Here is an 18,446-nt window from a genome sequence, read left to right as displayed (position 1 = left end):
ATTATTATTGGTGTGATTAATATTCTCTGTTGAACCTTCTGTGAAACAAGATAGTTATAACATAATTAAAGTATCATTCAATGTAAAAGATAAGCACAATGTCGGAGTGTGTGCAGATTTATACATATGATAGGTAATAATATCCTATGCAGTTATGATACAACTCTAGCCGTTGTTCTTGAGTAATATAGTATTTAATATATTTTTTATGAAGTGCATATATGAAAATTTAATTTTTTATTATATAATAAATATTCAGATATACCTAGAAAATTATGAAAAATAATTCATATGTAATTGAAAATTTCAAAAGTACGTATTTGTTAGTTCATATTTCATTTCAAAATTTAATGTAAAGTTATGTGCGTTTCTAATTTGAAATTTTAGAACTGACCTGGTAATGTAATAGTACCCCCTCGTATCTAAGACTTCAAAATGGCGACCTCCTTTATTAACAAGTTTGCGCATCTTGACGCTCATTCTCCCTACTCCATATCTCTGACTAATACACTACTTGGTTCAAAATTGGGAATAAGTTTTCCTGTGACCACATTTTCATTATAACAGTCACCACATTTACAGGTTGATTTGAAACGTAAGTATGCATTGGGCACGAATCCATTTTCATTTCCAGCATTTAATACAATAAATATTAGACCTTTTGAAACAAGCCTACATAAATCATCATTTTATATTTTTTCTCTGTAACACCTCATCCTTCTTAAAAAATGAAGTCTCAGCTGGATTTCTCATTCCTGTACTTCTCCAGAACTGCCACATCAGACTAGATTAACTTTCTGAAATGCCAAGACAAAAATGTTAATATGCGTTTTTTGTAGAAAATTACGAATTCTTTATCGGAAAATATCATAAAGGCATACTTGCTGTGTTCAAATTTGAAATCTTTAACCTTATGAGACAGTTAAGTACCATATTCATATATTTAAATTTACAAAATTTTGTACATTATTATTGAAAAGGCAAGCAGGATGTCATAAGTCAAAACTATGAATTATCGACATCGTCTACGATAAATGGCATGGGCCATAAACCGCATAAAAGGATAAATAAACCTCTTCCACCTGAACCATGGTTTGTACTTCGTTTTTTTTGTCTATACCGTTATCATTATCATTATCATATAAATAAACCTCTTCCACCTGAACCATGGTTTGTTCTTCGTTTTTTTTTGTCTATACCGATTTGAAGCCCATACAATTCCAACGACACTGCGCTGTGTTGGGATTGGCCTGCATTGAAACCCTGTCCTGTACTCGACTTTGTATACATACAAGTATGTATGTAAAGACAGGCGTGTTATTCAATTAAAAAATGAGACAAAATTTTACTTTTAATTCATTTAGTGGTAAAAACCAGCAGGAACGGGCGAATTATCTTTTATTTTCATTTCCTTTGTTTTGGTTGAACTACTTTCGTTATGCTCCTCGAGACCTTATTATTTATTTTTATTAATGTACACTTTGAAATAATTGAATGACTCAAGACACTCATTATTCAAGGTAATTTTGTGATAAAGCTCAGAGTATGACATGTAGGTTAGTAATTGTGGTAGATGATTCAGTTTTTACCTCTTTTGTATTATTCAAAGAGAAACTGTATTCTGCGAAATTTTTCTGACGAACTTACGATTTAAGAGGATCATATAATCAGTTACGTGAGTTTTCTTAATACTAGGATTTTTCTTACATTTAATATTCGATTTATTTCCTACATTTCCTGTTCAAGTTGAACAATTCGTTCTATAAGATCGCTTTTGTGCAGCAAAATGCAAATTCATAGGTACATGTTTGGCAAAATTTATGTTCAATATTACAGATTAACTTTTTGGGAAGCCCTGTATTTGTTTTTAAACAATGACTTTATTTTTCTTACTTTCACAGATGTTAATGTTAAAGTTAAATATATATTTCATCCGTTTGTTAGATGATGCAATTGAGATTTAATTCTGATTCCCTGTAGATTACAATTACATCAAAGTTCTAAGTAAGTTAATAATTCTTTCAAATCTCCATATTTTGCAATGATTGATCCGCCGAATAATTAACTTCCTTGTCTGTACTTTCAGCCACATAAGTATTCCTACTATGAAATGGACAAATAAAAATTTTTAAATTATAGGTCAAAAAGAAAATAAAATATACCTACATATATTTTTTTAATATATGAACACCGATACTATAGATTTAGCTTTACCACATTCTGTTCTCTTTAAGTATTAAACAATAACAATGCTGAATAAATAATATTAGTCATAAATTATTTATTACACCGCCGTAGAATAATTTTTATTTGGAAATCTGTACTTAAGAAATGAACATTGTAATATTTCCTAAAAATTTACATTATTCTTGGAAACTCATTTACATACCTAATTACATATTTTAAACGTCTACATGTTTTACTAAAATTGCGTTAAATACCCATAATTTTATGTATTCCTAAACGTTTATTTCACTATTATAGCAAATATTTAACCACTGACTTACCAATAATAATGGTTTTTAATAGGAATATCTTTATTGTTAGCTCGTATTATTTCCTTAAACAAATACATTATGACGGCACGCGATTGATTTTTCAATTGACATGTTTGTGGGTAAGCCCAGAGTAGTCCATAGTAGTTCATTTATGAATTCCATCATATACATATAAATGTGTCGATTTGAATATACCTCATTTAAATAACAAATTTTATTTTAAAAAGCCTTCAAAATTATAGGCCATGAGCAAGGTTGCAACTGTTGCACTTACCACTACTAGCGGTAAGTCGATAATAAATTTTAGCTGTCATGCATGGCCCACAAAAGATTTGAATTATCAAAATAAAACAAACACTTTTTACGTACTTTGGAAATGAAATTTTGGATTAGAAATCAATGTCAAATAGTAGTTCGTTATTACTATCTACTTCGTATTGTCTGTAATTATTTTATATTCTGGTTTTCTCTTGTAAACCTGATGTTCGGATGTATTCCATTGAATCCTTTTATGTTGTTATATCCATGGGGCCAGACAATAAATGCATCACCCACACATCTGAACCAACATTTTGACTTGTGTTGCGAACTTCAGAGCTTTCCTCTCACAGACTAGATATTCCTCATAGTGTCAACTCAAGAGCTGCCACTTCAATTTGTTTGTAAAACTAATCCCTATCTGTACAATTTTGGCAAGTTTACCAAGATATTCATCTTTGATTTCTGTAATGAGCTCTCGATGTATTTAGTTCTTCCAATGCTTCTTTGAAGAGCTGTTTTGTGAATAACAACGTCATATATCTGGATTTGGTTGAATTCTCTTGAACGTGTAGATAAATTGTCCAGGTTTTTGACACGCTGTTTTTCTTCCTTTCCAACTAAGTCTCCAATTTGGTGAGGGTGGGTGGCTGATCCAACTGCATTCACTATTGTTTGAAGTGGTAAAGTTCAGGTTGTAAACCTTTAGAAGACAATAAAGTGCTCTTGAATCACTCGAAATAAGGTACATACACGCAGAGGCCATCTCTTTTTCAATTTTCCTGATTGTGTTGTTTCTTGTTGGATCTTTTCATATACCTACTGAGACCTATCTATTCGTTCTCCATTTTGACCAAAATTGAGGAGGAGGGGCAATAGAAATTCAGAAGAATCGTAATAATTTCAGTTGGGACGAGGTGCTAGAGCTACCTATATGGAAGCTATTCATTCGCAAACATCAACAACCAGAATAACCAGTTGATCATAATTTCTATAGATTATTTCACCAACGAAATGGAAATTAATAGTAATTAAAAAAAAGTATAGTTTTGGTATCAATGGTTTATTTATCACTAACAAAAATATTGTTAATTTGGTCAACTTTATGGTTGAGCAGTTACATTGTGGACAGAACATAATTATCGATATTGTCTGAAATTAATGATGCCAGTTATCTTTATTTATGATATTTTTAAATCGTTGAGTAAATTTTATTAAACATTATAACTTCAAACAGGTTTAATAATTGTCATCACAATAAAGAAAGTAAATAAGAGATCATATAATCAACAAAATAGGAACTGGAAATATAAACATCATGAGACAATGACACAGCAAAGTTAGGTTATATGGTTATGATTTCGGTATATTGAAATTGCCTTTATAATTGTGCAAGTAATTGATAGACCCTGAAAATACCAAACTCATGATAACAATGAAAAATGTGATTTTTCTTTTAACTTAGTACAGCGTTCTAAATAATATATGTCTCCAGTGCGTTGTTATAGAGAACACTATAAATCTGAATAAGTTAGGGATTATTATAATAATGAATGGGTTATGACAATAGTAAGAATCCTCTATATTAACACAAAGAATGAAACCTGTCTTGATATACAGCTTGATTGGATGTAGCTACCTCTTTCGTGCAACTATCTCATATCAGCTGTTGTTTCAGAATATGATGGCTTGGTAAGTAAGAGTCGTCAGTTAGGGTCCTTTCTGTATGCAGGCATTAGATATGTCAGCGCAGCTTATAAAACCAATGATACAGGTTTTTAAAGGGAGTGTGGGTACACATGTTTGCAAGTGACCTATTTTTAAGTACAACATCAATAGTACCACCCTACGCCCGGACATACCAGGGTTCCCGGAAGACGACCCCGGCAGATTGGCGCCAAGGACCAGGTACTTCTGCGAGCGACTCCACGCCAAGACGACTCTCCAGCAAACACTCGAACCGACAACACGTCTTTTTTCACAAGCTTAGTTTTCAATAAAAATACTTTATTTGTACCGTTGAATGAGCGTTTTATTTTTGCAACCCTCAAGGAGTACAAACTTAATCTTTTTTATTTTATTTCCATATCAATCAAAGGAAAAAAATTAAAGTTTTTCTTAACATGGTACGCAGTTGTTGTTTTATGTAGAAAAAACTTTCGTCTATCTCTATAGTTGAATATTGGATATATTTGATTGGGCCACTTAAAATGTCTACGCAACAGTTTTCAACTTCCTTCATCAGTGCTATAAAAGAAAATGTATACAAATGAAAATTATAAAATTTTATCTCATTTATCCCTGATTGATTATATTTGAAAAAAAAGACAAAGAATCTGCAGTTCATGCTTAATTTGTGCTTCTGTTACTGAACTTGTTAATTCGTCCATTTTTTTTTTATCAAGTAAAAGATGTCTAACGGAATTTATCAGAATAGCAACATGTATTAAATTAAGTGCAAACGTTCTAGGCAGTTGCGGGCTTAGCAAGTCCAGACTATTCGAGATCTAGGTCAGTATCGGTTCGGTCTCTGTTAGTCACGGGTTCTTTCACTTTTACTTGATTTTATATGCACGAGTACCTTTCTACTTTTATCGTTTAAAACACTTAAGAAAATATATAGGAACACAAGGTTCTTATCTAAAACTAACCCTTGGTATTTTCGAGAAATTGTACAGGTTACCCGAAAATTATGAGCAAACAATTGAAGGGATGCTTTATTATTTCGAAAGATCAATATCAACGATATTGTCTGATCTCGAAGTTATCAGTTTTTTAATGATCTTATAACAACGCTTTTCAGCTAAGGGAATTTGGTACATTTGGTATTTCCAACCAACTACACCTATGAAAAAAAATCATCATTTATCTTATCGAGCAACGGATTTGTGTTAGTTTCCTATATTTGCATACACTCACACTCTATTTTTATTGCTTACACATCTTTAATGAAATACTTCTTCTCTACGTCTTTGGTATTTGTTGGACCCATTTTCTTCATTATCTACCTTAGTCTTCTCCTTTTTATTATATATCTAGTTCCTGTATTCGTGTTATATTCCTATTTCGTTCCATCCTTATCAAATGTTCATGTTAGTTTTCAGTTACCTCTTTGATAATTTATTGGTTATTGGTTGTTTTCTTAATAATTATTTTATTGTTTAGTTTTTCATTCTGTCCTACTTATCTTTCCAACTATTATTCTCAAATGCCGCATTTCCAGTGAATTTATTTTACTTCTGTGTCTCTTTTGTACTGTCCTACTTTCACTATCTCATAGATAGTTGGTATAACTGTCGTATTATATATTTTTAGTTTCCTTTCTTGCATTCCCTATTTCCTAGTCTTTTGTGCACTGAACAGTAGAGCCTGGTTCAATTTTTCGCCCTATTTACTATTTTCATTCCTATTTTTTTCTTCGTCAATAATGATGTTTCCTAGATAATCAGATTGTAGCTACCTCCAATTCAGTTTCCTTGCATTTTGTCCTTGTTTTGTTACCTTATTATGAGTTTGTTACCATTATTTTACTTTTTCCGTGTTGCCTTCCATTTTAAATTGTTCTATTTATTCCACACAATATTATCTACGATCACCAGAACTTCTATCTATGGTGTCCGATTATTGTCTGTTCGTATTCTGGTGTTATTCATTAACTATTATGAATAACAATGAACTATTCCTTTGTTTAATACCTTTTTTCAATAGATTTCTTCCAACTTTTCTCCTGTTATTTGAACTATTTTATAGGTACTTTCTATTAACATTAACAGAAGTTTTTCTTTCCTTCGCACATTTTCATATCATTGCTCTTTCTTTCGAAGGCTGCTTTTAGCTGCAATCATTCTATTAGATTTCTCAATATGTGCTGCTTGTACTTCTCCCATTTCATATTCATCATCTTTTTGTTTCTTTCTTAAACTGATCTTTGTAAAAATCTTTCTCCACTTTTACTATTTTTTTGTATTTGTCTGGATTTGGTTTCTTTTCTGTTGCGTAGATGTGATTTCTCTTTTTCTTCTTCTACTTTCTCTTATTTGAATCCAAAAACTTACTTTCTTAAATTCTTCCCAAATTTCATATCCAAATTCTTGACATGTTTTCCATTTGTCTAAATATTTCGAATAATTTTTAAACTTAAATAAGACACTCTCATTTTCATAGACAAGGGGAGAAAAGAAGTTGTGGAAATAATAAATTTGGAAATTATATTTGGTAGATAACATTTGTACCCTGCGTATCTTTTTGTTAAGCGTTTTCTGAATTATATCTTTTAAAAAAATATTATTTAAAATTACAATCTTTGAACTTAGTTTGACATCATATCCTACAAACGTCCCACATATTAAAAATAATGCGTCCCATGTTTACTAAAAAGTTAGAGGATATTAATAGAATTGCTACCTCATAAGAATAACAGCATTATTATGTGTTTATACTTAACCATTCAAAGATTGTAAATATCATTATCATTATTATATTTTATTTAATTAAAATGATCAAGGTTGACAATGAAAGTGATTAGGTACTGAAAAAAATCCAATACTACTGTTGTTAGCAACCTTCTAAATAGAGTAAAGTTTGTGAAGCTTGAATGAATTACAATAGATATGCTTTTTTCATCTCGGTTATCATAAAAGAGAAAATATCTTCGCTTTTATTGTCAAGCTATAATCCTTGAAATTCATCAGATATTTTAATGCGATTTGTGAGTCGATGCCGCTGGTCTCCAGAAGAAATAATTGGTAAAATATAAGTACCTATAATTACATTCTTATTCTCAGAGATATTTTGGTTGATCGTTTAATTCATTGAATGAAACATCTAAGGATGCCGACTTAATAATTATATGCTTGTACTTATTTGATTATCCTTAATAAACCTAAAGTGATTGTAATTGTTATTAAACCTTATAAAACTAAAAAACTTATTATATTTTATCTTTCGCATTTACGTAGAGTGTTATATTTAAAAATGTAACACCCTTATATCAAGTCTCCTAGGAAAATTAACAAAGATTGTTGTTGGCCTTCTTGACGCTACTTTTTCGGACTTTAGAAAATAATCTGATTTTTCTGGAAAACTGCTAGAGATGAGTATGGACAACCTTATATCAGTCCAAAGGGCATTCAATTTTGCATTCACCCATGACAATTAATATGGGTCATTCCATATGAAAAAAAAAATGTTTTTTTCAACTCGTAAGGTTATTAAATGTAGGTCTTAGTATTTCCGAGTCTGAATAATATACATGTTTTGCTCACAGATGACAAGATAGAGTAAAACGAACTGTGAAAACTGCAGGTTTCTAACTCTTACGGTTTAGAAGCTATCTAACCTCATTTAGAGAGCTGAAATCGTGATTTTTTTCAAAAACAACTGATTATCTCGAAAACAGTAAATTTGAAACATGTACATTTAATAAACTCTACCTAATATTAACCAAGGATTTCAAAAACGCAATAATATACAGAGTGTTTCATTTAAAATAACAAAGTTATGTAGCGCTCACGCGAAATGGAACACCCTGTAAAGCTAAAAATATTTTCTTTACATGGCCCACATGATTATTATATTTAATATTCGAGTTACACTAAACTAGATATTTTAATTTACACTGGTCTATTCTAAGTGAAAGTAATCTAGTTAATCCCTTTACGCTTTTATATCCACTTCGATTGGGCATTTTACTAATAATATTATCTTTATAAAGAAATAATATTTCTAAAAACATATGGTGTGGTTGAGACAATGTCCCTTCAATGTAAATAAACGTGAAGTGTTTTAAAAACTGAAGTAAAAACGGTAAAGTAAACAAAAACCATCAAAGGCACTGAACATACAAATATACCACCTTCAGTGCAGCATTGTATTGCTTCACATGATGTGTGTATTTTAGTTTTTGTGTGTGCATGTCATACAATGTGTAAAGTTTTAAAATAGTGTAAGTACGTCAAAGGACTGGAATCTTATTTTTTTAGGCAGCACAGTAAAAGTCATTGTAAAGGTAAGTAGTAGGTAGTTTGTTTAAAAAATAACTTTACCACATAAATAGTATCCTATAAAACCATTTAATAGTTATGGTTAAACAACAATTAAGGTTTTTACAAGTTATTGTATTTAAATACAATTTATTTTTATGGCAAGTAATGGCTGTTTCCTTAAATAGTACAAAAAAACTGTTATATCATCTAAGTTCTGCTCCAGCTTTAATTATAGATAGTAAAAGGTAAAATAAAAAAGCGGTGTAGCTAATATAATTATAATAACATGAGGGCGACGTAAAAAGCAATTCTACAACTGTGACGTTTGTTTTGATTATTTAGAGCTTTAGATTAACCTTTCTCTATTTCGGTTTATGATACCTGTAAATTGGTGAAGTGTGATTTCTTATATTGACAATCATTATTGTTTATACCGTGTGTTCCCATGAAAACTTGACTCGTTTGAAAATGTAGAATGATTTTTCTAAAGATTTTGAAAGCAGGCCAGTTTTCCTTTTGAGGTTCGTACTTTTACACCAAAAACCGCGTCAATATGAAATACAGTTCTTTAACTTCTTCAATCAGTCATAAAAAAAACAAAAACATCAATCCAGCGTTATATGTAATACTGACATAATGATTTTTAAAACGAACCGTTATTATTAATGCTTACTGGATTTGCCTTAAATTAAGGCAAATGCACATTATTTTTAGTCCAATTAAATGGGCTTTTAAGTCGAATTTTAGTCAGCTGGCCTGAATTTTTGACATAAGTTAGTTTGAGGTATATAATAACAATAAGTGACAGTAATATTTTTTCACAACCAGGGGCGAAAAAAAGATAAAATAAAGGGGTTTTTCAAGATAACAATCTAGAAAAAAAAGTTTCTTATAAAAGTTGTAGAGATAAAAGTAAGAGTAGTTTTCTTCTACTATTAAAATTAACAGAGTTAGGGTTTCTAGAAGTTAAGGGATGATTTAAGAAATTAAAAAAAAATCATAACAAGCAGAAAAATTACCTCTGGTGGCTAAACGAAGCAATTTGGGATATAAATCTGTTTATTTTGATGGCAACTGCGGTAGCTCCATATGCAAAGTACATTGAGACACCCTGTATATGGTGGTACGTAATGAAAACAACGGTGTATTGTCCCAATAACGTGTCAATAATTTTAATAAAATAATACAAATTTTTGTAAAATGTTGAGTCACTTTCTTAGAAAAAACTATATTGAGACAAAATCATTTTATTACATAATCTGGGTGCAGTCTTTGTTGTTAAATTATTGGAGGACAACTTATAGTCAGCCTTCGTCAATAATATCGTAAACAAATTTAGTTTCCTATTTTCCATTCTAGAACGCTTCTATTGTTCGAAATATAAATACTTAGTCCCCAAATAACGTGAAAAATTACGTGTTGTGTTTGAAATAATAAATTACCAAAGATATCACATTCAGTGCATGAAATTCTACGTAATGTTCCGGCAAAGGACTTACCTATATCTTTCAATGTTATTTTGAAATGGTTCCATGTGTAAATTTTGTAAATTCATTATGGTCTAATGCTTTTTAGTGTTCGATCTTCGATTTAAACATCATCTTAAGATGCCGGTGATTTTGGGGAGACTTAAAGTCTACCGAGATACTGATTCGTCTATTTCTATTCCTTCAAACACTATTTCGTTCTGATATGAGGTTTGAATGTTACAATATACTTTACATATATTGTTTTGTTGATTTTTTTTTAATATTTAATTTTAATAACCCTCGAATTTCAGACATAATTATCTAATTCTTTTGTGCTCTATTGCAAAGATATTAAGTTAATTCAAACAAATTCAAAATTTTTTTCTAAAAAATCTTTGACATGAAGTTATAAACAATGTTCCTCGATATCTAAATTTCTGACATCCTAAATATGCAGGAAATCCCGAATTGCAGAAGCTAATCTTGAGAGCAGAATTCGTCAAAATAAAAAAGAAGTTTCCATTAACATGGATAAGAATATTTAGTTCAAATCCAGAAATTTATTTAAATTTTATTTTAAATAAGGTAAAGCTGTCCAAATAAATAAAATCTGTGAATACCGTTTTAAATTTGTTTAGTTTTTCATACTATTACTTGTTCTCATACATTTTTATTGTATTGTTTATATTTTCAAGATTTAGCGTTGAGGAAATATATTAAAATTTACAATCTATTTTTAATAGCAAAGAAATATACTAAATAAATAAGAACAGAGAAATGTATACGATCAACCTTTATTTCTGAATATTTGAATATTGTAACACGTCTATAAATACTAGGGAGATCATATTTAAACTTGTCTCTATTAAATTTAATATGTTTTGCTCACGCAAACAAAAGTATTTTTTATTGCCATGAACTTAAAATCCGTGTAGATTCTACCAATCTAAGTTTTTAGCATCCAGAGGCATGTGATTTAGTTTTCTGTTTGATTGGAAACTGTATAATGCTTTACATAAATATTATTTCTGAAAGTCACTTATCTAAAGAATGAAAGACTATTTCAAAAGATGAGTACATATTTGGATTAATTTGTGTAAATGTTTGCCTTATTTTTCGTCATATTATATATTATATAAGTTGTGAGAAATTAGACGACTGTCTAAGTTAAAGAACGAAATCTTTAATATTGGTCGGGTATGCAATCAGAGCGACGATACAGAAATGAACTTTTTTTATTACTCGAGCTTTCGGGATTTAATTATCTCTCTTCAGGTGAAAAAATTTGAGATTTAAGTAGAAATTATCCAGTCTAGAATAGTTTTGTAAAAAAATCATATAAAAACTTATGCAAATATATTGTTAACAATATAGGTATAACACATTGATTAAAAATGTTATTAAAAATTCTTGATACTAAACATTTGAAAAACTTTTGAAGTTTAGAAAAGTAATATAAAACATATTTCTAGGTTACAGTCATAGACTTCAGTATTGTGTGGAAGAAATAACAGTCAAATAGGATCACTTATTTCTTTCTGTCATACCTTTTTCATGGAACTCAGAAGACATATTTTTTGTGGCCTCGTGGTGGCTAATTTCTTGACCATAGACTATATTTTCAACATACAAATGGCTTCTTATCCAAATTAGGATCTGATATATTGCCAAAACCATATAAAATCGAATCGTTAGAAGTTATTGTGTATAAGATATTTCCTCGCTGTACATTCTGATTGTGTAGGAAAATCAAAAATTGGATCTATTTATTTTTATAAATTCTACATTTTGCAAATATTTCTAAGCATTTCTAATATATCAGAACCTCCGTTACAATGGCCTACATGTGTAAACAATTGTGTAGTTCCAAAAAATGATATTGTTCTCTCTTTGTTATCATAATTTATCCTAAATTAAAATTTACAATTCAGAAAAGGCATAATATAATTTTATTTACTTACTCAATTAATCTTAAATTTAAATGTCCTTTAGCCTAGTAGGGAAAGAATTTTTGTTAATGAAAGTATTAAAACCAGTGAATACCGCAACAACAAATTAAAATTTCATTAAGACAGTGAGGAATTATAACAGGTATGACCAACAGAATTGTTTATATTTTTTGTAATAATAATCTCTTAAAATTCTGAACAATATTTACATATTTCTTTTAATAACATTTCTCATTAAAGTGACATATCCCTTTTGCAATATTGGTGTCCAAGCAAGAATAATTTCATTGTTCTCTCAATGTTTCAGAAAGATTCGTAGAAACAGGTTAAGTATTAAATCACCACATATGCACAATGACTAAAATGAATTATATGTAATAATTAACAATTTTTATCCTAAATTGTTAATGAAATATATTCCCAAGCAATTTTCACAGTTCCCTCTGTATGTTGGTATTGATTGGATTGATCATTTATTTTGCCATTTATTTAATTTAATTAATTCCCAGCTTAGTTTTGTGAAAAGCACAGTAAATATAAAAAATGTTTAAAACAACTTAATGAAATAATAGTAATTAAAAAATTAACAGTTAAATAAAAAAGAACTAAAATAAAAGTGAAAATACAGGAAGCCTCAGAATATTATTATCAGACAGTTAATATTATCATAACCCGAAACACGAACATCATTATAACTGGTAGTTCTACAAGTAGGTATTGGCAAGGACTGTTTCTTAGAGAAATAGAAAATTGACTTCAATATATTGGAGTTATGCCAGATCATATAAAATCTTACAACTCAATGTTAATATTGCTATTATAGCGACCATTAGTCTGCTATGCAGTGCATTTATTTCAAATTCAATACACAGATCTTTACAGCGAACAAAGCGATCATCCGGTTGTATATTATAGGTATTTCCTGAAGTATAAGTACCTTATAAAAACGTTTGCACTTTCTCTACACTATTGGTATCAGTAAATGACTGGGTATACTAGAGCAATGAACCATACGCAACCTTAGGCTTTACCATAACGCAACAAACATTAATAATTGAATTTAGGTTATTTTACATAATTATATGAAACAATAAGATTTTTTCTTTGAAATTTCACATTTCTGCTGCAATATCCATTAAACCGTTAAAGTATAAATACAAATCAATTAAACAAGTTCATTAATATTCGTTTTTAGGAAAACTAAAATGTTTTCAATAAATCTGATGAACATATCCATAAAAAAATGTTCAGATCAACATTTGTTGCAGTACAGGGAAATGGAATGCTTATTAAAAATATGAATATGAATGAACTAATATTCAACTCAAAAAGACCACCTACTAATTACATTAAAAAGTGGTCTCGGTCAAAGTTAAAAAGTATTATGGATATCAGTTATTTTTGGCCGCCGGAATAAAGTTCTGATCATAAAAACCCCGGCAAATGGTTAGTTTGTTTGTTTTTGGTCACTCTTACTCCTTTTTTTAGAATTTCAGACACATGTGTCGATGGAACAAAAATGCAGTGCGAATAGCGATATCACCCATTTGCAAGGAAGGTAAAGTTCATGAACGTACTGTTACGCCACCCCCACCCTTAACCTCCCTCACAAACCAGCCAAAAACAAAAAAAAAACAATGCCGTAGGTACATTTTGAACTAGTGAATTTTACATAGCTGATAATATTTTTCATTAAATTTTTACTACATTTTTAGGTCAGTAATAACTATACGGCATTTACAAATTTTCATCAGAAATATAACATAAAGAATGAAAATTGCTATGCCGTACATATTCGTTGGATCAATTCTCCGAAACTGTATTATTAAATCCAAAATGAGTTTTATCCTAATTTCAAGAGAAATTTCATTTATACCGATGATGGCATTGTCTTTAAGATTTAAAAAAAATGTGTATAGAGAATCGAGAAAATATTTTGAGATATTTAGAATTTTAATGACGTGCAAAAAAGTATTATTTTTAAATAAATATAATAGTAAACAATTAATTTTAACTTAATATTTATGAGAATTCCTATATAAATACTTACATTTAAATCAGTGATATAATATATGTTTTGAAGTAACATTACCCTCGCATTTGCCTATTAACAACTTCTGTTACAATTGTTTGAACAATTTATTTATGCAAAAATTGTGATGAAGCCATTGGCATACAATATATGTTTAAAATTAACAAAAATAATTAAAAAGTGCATTTGTTACAAAAACAACTTTAAGTGTTGCGAAAAAAATATTAATATATAGGTACGCTTTTCAAATTTATAAAATTAATAATTTTTATATCGACCTACGGTTTTTTAACGGCATATTACTTAAAAATTATTTTACATCTTACCACTTTGACTGCGGTACATACCTCGGGGGGTATGTACTCATTATAAAAAATATATAGTCACATTTTTACTGTATCTTGTGGAAGTTGCAGAATCTGTAGTTTTTGACCGATTTCAAAGAATCAAATAGCTTTTGAATGAGGCTTCCAATTTTTAAATATTAGCCTTGCTGTCAATATGCATATCCCGGGGGATATGTATCGCATAGAAGTAATACAGGGTGGTCCGAATTTTATGCAGGAAACTTCGAGGGCAGATAGATCTCTTTAAAATAATAGCAGTTCGCCTTATAAACATAGGTCTGGAACGGCCTCGTTTTAGAGATACAGGGTGTTGAAGTTGTTAAAAAAAATCGACTTTTTGTTTATATCTCCGGAATCTATTAACCGATCTCAATAAAATTTGGTACAGATAATGTATGATAGTAGGTCTTGCATTCTCTAAAATATGAGCTCTAAAGGTTAAACCAGTGGTGTACAAATAGACAGGGGTCACCCCCTTTTTTATAAAAAAACCTACGCCACTGCATTTTTTACAAGTTATTGTAACAGATTTATATTCTAATGTACAAAATACGTAAAAAAGGTAACTTGATTTTTTTTCCTAAGATTTATCTTTCCCAAGTTATTCATACCAATACGATCTTGTGGCAGACACTTTTAATCATAATATTACACAAATATTTATGTTTATACTTAAGTAAGTGCAATATGTAAGCACAAAATTCTCTACACTCATTTCCACACCACCTGTGAGGTAGTGTTCTTTGCGCTTTTTAGATTCCTAAAGGAAACCTAATACCTAATACACTATCCTTACAAATAAGAATAATTTGAATTAAAATAATAATAAAAATGCATTTACATTTAATAATAAAAATACATTTACCAAGCCACAACTAAACAAAAAACAAAATTAATTTTACAACAATTGTTCAAAATGCGAACCACCCACATTGATACATTCCTGACATCTTCTATTAATGGAACTAATTGAAGCTAATATCATGTGGGGGTTTTCTTTTAATTTATTACAGCCGTCTTCTATTCGCTGTAGTAATTGTGGTATTGTCTCTATTGGAGTAGAGTAAACTTTACTTTTCAGATAACCCCAAACATAGAAGTCCAGGGGGTTTAGATCTGGCGATCTGGCTGGCCAAGACACTGGACCCTCTGCACCATTATGGTTGACATTGGCATTTGGTCTTCTACCTATCCATCGCTCCATATAATTTTCATGAAGCCATTCTTGTATTATTCTCCCAGAATGCGCAGGAGCACCATCCATTTGTATCCAGCTATCTTGTCGTATATTTAATGGAACATCCTCTAATAATTCAAATAGATGGTTTTCCAGAAAGTTTAGAAATGACTGGGAGTTTAGACGGGGTGGTAAGAAGAAAGGTCCACAAACTTTATTGCGAATTATTCCGAGCCACACGTTCACAGAAAATTCGTGTTGAAAAGATCTTTTCCGAATTTCATGAGGATTTTGTTGTGACCAAATATGCAAATTGTGAAAATTCACTACTCCTCGCCTTGTAAACATAGCCTCATCGGTCCAAAGTATTTTTAATAAGAATTCTGGATTATATTGTGACTTATTTAACAACCACTGACAAAAATTCAGGCGTCTCTCTGCGTCTTCCGGAAGTAAATTTTGCACAGGTTGTAAATGGTATGGATTTCTGCCATCCCTATGTAGAACTCTTAAAATTTTGGATTTGCTCACCCCAAGTTGCCGAGACGCTCTTCTTGTACTTAGCCGAGGATCATCGTCAAATGCTCTTAAAATTTCATTTCTGTGCCTTTCATTGCGTCGATCGTGATTTTCCAAATATTGTTTCAACCCAAAAAGACGAAAGCGACGATGAGTTTCAATAAACACATTGGCGTTTGGTTGTCGCCTGTTGGGGTATCGTCTTCGATATTCACGTACAGCTTCTTCAGCATTACCATTAGCAAATCCATAAATAAAATGAAAATCTGCATATTCTTCGTTAGTAAAGGTTCGTGGCATAATGTACCTATTAATAACTACAATACTTTGACAGTGCTGTTTACGTTGACAACAATGAATTTGTTTCAGGGTTGGTTATTAAGCCCTGTAACTAGATATTTTTTATTAAGAATAATATTTTATTTCTTATCGCGTAGGTGGACGAGGTGGTTTGCATTGTGAATAATTGTTGTAAAAATGTAACATTAATTTTGTTTCTTGTTTAGTTATTCTTTGGTAAATGTACGTTTATTATTATTTTGATTTACTTAAATTGTTCTTATTTGTAAAGATAGTGGATTAGGGGCTTCCAGGGTAAACTAAAAGGCACCAGGAAGTCTATCTCACAGGTGGTGTGGAAACAAGTGTAGAGAATTTTGTTGATGTGCTTATAAATATGTATACTTTTAAGCATAAACATAAATATTCTTGTAACGTTATGGTTAAAAGTGTCTGCACAAGGGGATTGTATTGGTATGAATAACTTGAGAACGGCGAATCTTAGGGAAAAAGTTGAAGATACCTTTTTTACGTATTTTATGCATTAGAATACAAATCCGTTACAATAACTAGTAAAAAATGCAGTGGCGTAGGTTTTTTTATAAAAAAGGGGGTGACTCCTGTCTAGTTGTACACCACTGGTTCAACCTTTAGAGCTCATATTTTAGAGAATGCAAGACCTACTACCATACATTATCTGTACCAAATTTCATTGAGATCGGTTAATAGATTACGGAGATATAAACAAAAAGTCGATTTTTTTTAACAACTTCAACACCCTGTATCTCTAAAACGAGGCCGTTCCAGACCTATGTTTATAAGGCGAACTGCTATTATTTTAAAGAGATCTATCTGCCCTCGAAGTTTCCTGCATAAAATTCGGACCACCCTGTATAATATAACTAATATGCGGTACATATCTCCTAGGATATGTATTTATTCGATAGTGAGCAATATCACGTACCACCGAAGGGAGGTGTTATTGTTGCACGGAGGTTATGTTCGATTCTTTATATGAAGTGCTCCTTATTTCTAGTTTATTGTGTCCAGCTACCAAAAAAAATCGTACAAAATAATACTCAAACCAGAAATAATGATTTTTCTATTTTTTTCTTATCAAAACTCTTTGCGAATGAAAACGTTAGTATCCTAGGATATATAGTTACAGATACATGCAAGTTTATAGCAATAAATGTGTTATTTTCAATTTTATAGAGGGTCAAATGTAAAAAAAAATTACATATCCCCAGGGATATGTACCGTACACAGAAGAAGTTTTGTTACATATCCCCGAAGATATGTATCGCAGTTACGGACAAAGTACATTGAGATTATCTCGCAGTCAACGTGTTAAATAATGTTTCAGCAACAATGCCGGCCATTTTTCAATGATCGGAAACCATAAGGGTCAGAATAGGGGTTTGCATCCCGGGTTTCTCACTCCTGTATCGACAAATATGTACGGCATTACTGCTACTACAAAAAAGACATACTCAGTATCAGTAGTAAACAAACAATTTATGTTTTTACAACGGAGTGGTCGAAAATGACAATAAATCAGGTTTGTATTATAAAGTTTTTAAATTTCATTTTTTTTAAATACCTAATTGGTAAGAATTACTTTAATTGACAACCTTTATATAAACGATTTTTGGTAAATCAACTTTATGAGTTCTACCAGCTGTTAAAATAAATGACTCAACTTTGAGAACACCCTGTATACTGAGTACTCTTTGCTAATGCTAATGAAACAGAATATTAAAATAATATTCATACATAACATACGTACAAAGGCAGTATAAGTAGATATGTTTAATCAAGGAAAGTCGCCTATGTCCAGAAAAAAACTATGACGGTATTACATTTCATTAACAATTTTTTTTGCTTTAATTAAAAAAATAAAAAGGTTAAATAATGTTAAATAAAATACATAA

This window comes from Anoplophora glabripennis, unplaced genomic scaffold (genome assembly GCF_000390285.2).
Source record: "Anoplophora glabripennis isolate ALB-LARVAE unplaced genomic scaffold, Agla_2.0 scaffold54, whole genome shotgun sequence".
Classification (NCBI taxonomy): Eukaryota; Metazoa; Arthropoda; class Insecta; order Coleoptera; family Cerambycidae; genus Anoplophora; species Anoplophora glabripennis.
Note: the sequence above shows the minus strand (reverse complement) of the source record.